The sequence below is a fragment of the Mus pahari genome, chromosome 3 (genome assembly GCF_900095145.1).
Source record: "Mus pahari chromosome 3, PAHARI_EIJ_v1.1, whole genome shotgun sequence".
Taxonomy (NCBI): domain Eukaryota; kingdom Metazoa; phylum Chordata; class Mammalia; order Rodentia; family Muridae; genus Mus; species Mus pahari.
In genome coordinates, this window is record NC_034592.1 from 138,810,696 (window position 1) to 138,814,080 (window position 3,385).

The window sequence follows — 3,385 nt, forward strand, 5'->3', positions numbered from 1 at the left end:
ATGTATATATATATATATATATATATATATATATATATATATGCACATATCTATCCTTGTGCATGTTTGTGTGCTTGCACATATTTAGAGGCTAGAGAGGATAGTCTATAGTGGTGTTCCTCGGAAGTGTGGTCCCCCTCCCTCAGTCTCCCTTCACACCCCACCACCAGAGACTCATTAGCCTTGGCTGTCCTGGACCATGCTTTGTAGAATGGGCTGGTCTTGAATTTGCAGTGATCTTCCTGCCTCTGCTTCTGGAATGTCGTGGCTACAGGCTTACATCCTCTCTTCAGGCTCTGAGAGAGACCTGACGCTGTCTAGTGTAGCTCTGGCCATTCTGGGGCTGGAGCTACAGAGGAGGAAGGAAGCAGGGAAAGGGGGGTAGAGATAGACCGGGTTGGAGTCATAGCGAGATGGTGGCCAGTTGGTACTTCTGTTTATTTAGATCCAGCCCTCTGCTCACCCCTGGCAGGACTGTGGCCTTCCCTCCTGTCTAATCCCCAGAGAGGGCAGCTAAGAAAGAGGCTTTGTCCTGCCAGGGACTTCTGTTTTCCTCTTAAGATAGTTGCACATGTGGGTGCTCTGGGGTGCATGTGCATGGGGGTGCTCTGGGGCGCACTGCATGGGGGTGCTCTGGGGTGCCTTGCATGGGGGTGCTCTGGGGCGCATGTGCATGGGGGTTCTGGGGTGCATGTGCATGGGGGTGCTCTGGGACGCATGTACATGGGGGTGCTCTGGGGCACATGTGCATGGGGGTGCTCTGGGGCGCATTGCATGGGGGTGCTCTGGGGTGCATGTGCATGGGGGTGCTCTGGGGTGCATTGCATGGGGGTGCTCTGGAGTGCATTGCATGGGGGTGCTCTGGGGCACATGCGCATGGGGGTGCTCTGGGGCACATATGCATGGGGGTGCTCTGGGGCACATTGCATGGGGGTGCTCTGGGGCGCATGTACATGGGGGTGCTCTGGGGCGCATTGCATGGGGGTGCTCTGGGGAGCATGTGTATGGGGGTGCTCTGGGGTGCATGTGCATGGGGGTGCTCTGGGGCACATTGCATGGGGGTGCTCTGGGGCACATTGCATGGGGGTGCTCTGGGGCGCATGTGCATGGGGGTGCTCTGGGGAGTATGCAGCACACACAATCACAGCTTCCTGACGTAATTTCTCCCTGAACCCAGAGCTTCTCTGTAACCATCTACTTTCTGGATAGCATAGGGGACCACAGGCTTTCTCACCCAGGAGGTCTGCTCAAATTCCTCTCCTGAAGTTCATTTTCCCTAAGACCTTAGGCAGGTCATTTGGAATTTTTTAATCTCACTTTCTTTATCCAAAAAGCAGCAATAAAACATCGTACCAACAACTTAGTAGTTGAGGACCTGGGTCTGGGCCTGGAGAGATAGCTCAGCAGTTAAGAGCACTGGTTCTATTCCAGAGGACCAGGGTTCGATTCCCAGCACCCACCCACATGGCAGCTCACAGCTGTCTGTGACTCTAAGATCTGACCTCCCGACACACACACAGACATACATGCAGGCAAGACACCGGTGCATATAAAAGAACCTAAGTCCAAACTCTGTGTTGTGGGGCACACACACCTTTAGTCTTTTTTTTTTTTTTTTTTTTTTTGGTTTTTCGACACAGGGTTTCTCTGTATAGCCCTGGCTGTCCTGGGACTCACTTTGTAGACCAGGCTGGCCTTGAACTCAGAAATTCACCTGCTTCTGCCTCCCAAGTGCTGGGATTAAAGGCGTGCACCACCACACCTGGCACCTTTAGTCTTAATACTGGGGAGGCAGAGGCAGATGGATCTCTGTGAGTTTAAGGCCAGCCTGGTCTACACAGTGAGTGTTAGGTTAGCCAGGGCTACACACTGAGACCCTATCTCCAAAAGAGGACCTCCTTCTCTGGACCGCAGGCTGTTCATGTGTTCGTGTGCTCTGGAAGCTGGTTCGTGAGTGTGGGCTCTCTAATCTAGAGAAGGCGAGGGTGCAGTGTCAGCTTCCAGAACCAGCAGAGGATTAGAGGAGATGGTCCTATGGAGAGGCCAATCTGTCAGAGAGGATGGGATTCTAGATTAGGAAGGGAAGTGAGTTGCCAAGGCCACAGAGCTCCAGAGCCCACATTCATAAACCACTCACTGTATGTTTCCCTCCCGCTCACCCGTTTGCTATGTTCCTTATGGCGTGGAATCAGGAGACCTCCACAGGCTTCTGAGTGAGCCCAAGGACAAACCTTTCCTTCCAGCTACACTGTCCATTGCTGCCAGGCCGAGCTGGCTGTGGGGCTCAAAGGAAAGAGACTTAAAATGTGGTGAAGGAGTTGTACCAGAACAGACTTCCGATGTTAGAAAGGCCCCTAGTGATGCCTAAGCCTACCCACGTTTATGTCACAGGTGGGGAGACTGAGGCAGAATAGTCAGGTGGAGACAGTGCTGGACATGCTTTTCCTAGGTGCTGGAAAGCTAGCACTGATGTGAAGGGAAGCCCCGAGGAGCGGGGCCTCACTGCCCCTCCTCCAGCTCCACCCAGTGCACTTCGAAGTCTGCTTCTCTTCAGGCTTGGCTGCCTGTGTGGCTGCTCCAGCCTAGGCTCCTTCTCCTTCATTAATTCTTGACTTCTTTGCTGTGTCTTCTCCAGCCCGTGTGTTCCCATCGCCCTCAGAATGAAGGCTCATCCTCACCTTAGCCTCCACAGTCCCGCAGGCTCTCTACCTGGCCTCTGTGACTTCCCAGGTCCCTTGGACTGTCCTGTGCCAGCCTCGCATGCTGAAGGGGCTAATCTTCTCTTCTCATTCCAGGTGCCCGGCTGAGGACGTCCTCCCCAGGGAGCCAGTGTGCCAAGGAGGGGTGAGTACACCGCAGGCTGTCTCCTGCTTCAGCTGAGGTTGGGACTGCAGGTTCTAGATTGTTCTGTTCCTGCTGGGGCGGCACGGGGGTTTGTCTAGGCCTCGGGGTTATGCTAAGGCTGACAAAGGGGACAGGGCTGAGGCTGTCCCTGTGGAAGAGGGGCCGCCTGTGCTACTTGCCCGCCAAGGATGGAGACAGCAGACTGGAAGCAGGATCTAGCTGCATCTGCATCTGCAGGCTCTGCATCTTGCTTTCTTTGACTCAGCAGCTCCTGGGTGTAGATTAGACTAGTCAGAGCGTGGTTCTGCTGAGCTTCATCACTGAACACAGTGGAGTCTCATGTTCTGATGGTCCTAGAATTGTACATCCATGGTCCAGGCAGGCATTGGGGAACCCAGCATCGGGATGAATGAGATTTGTTCAACTTTCTGGAAGGAAAATTAGTTTTCTTTCTTTCTACTTTTCTTCCTTTTTTAATTTTATCTCTCTCTCTCTCTCTCTCTCTCTCTCTCTCTCTCTCTCTCTCTCTCTCTCTCTCTCT

At 53.4% G+C, this 3,385-nt stretch overlaps 1 protein-coding gene across 2 annotated transcripts in view; it reads left to right on the top strand.

The window, feature by feature from the left end:
• Positions 1-3,385, top strand: part of Epb41l1 (erythrocyte membrane protein band 4.1 like 1) — a 125,048-nt gene that overhangs the window by 15,790 nt on the left and 105,873 nt on the right. For both annotated transcript variants that reach the window (XM_029537146.1, XM_021194661.2), the window contains exon 2: positions 2,796-2,844. The gene's annotated coding sequence lies outside the window, so the exon portion shown is untranslated. The remainder of the gene's footprint in view (positions 1-2,795; positions 2,845-3,385) is intronic.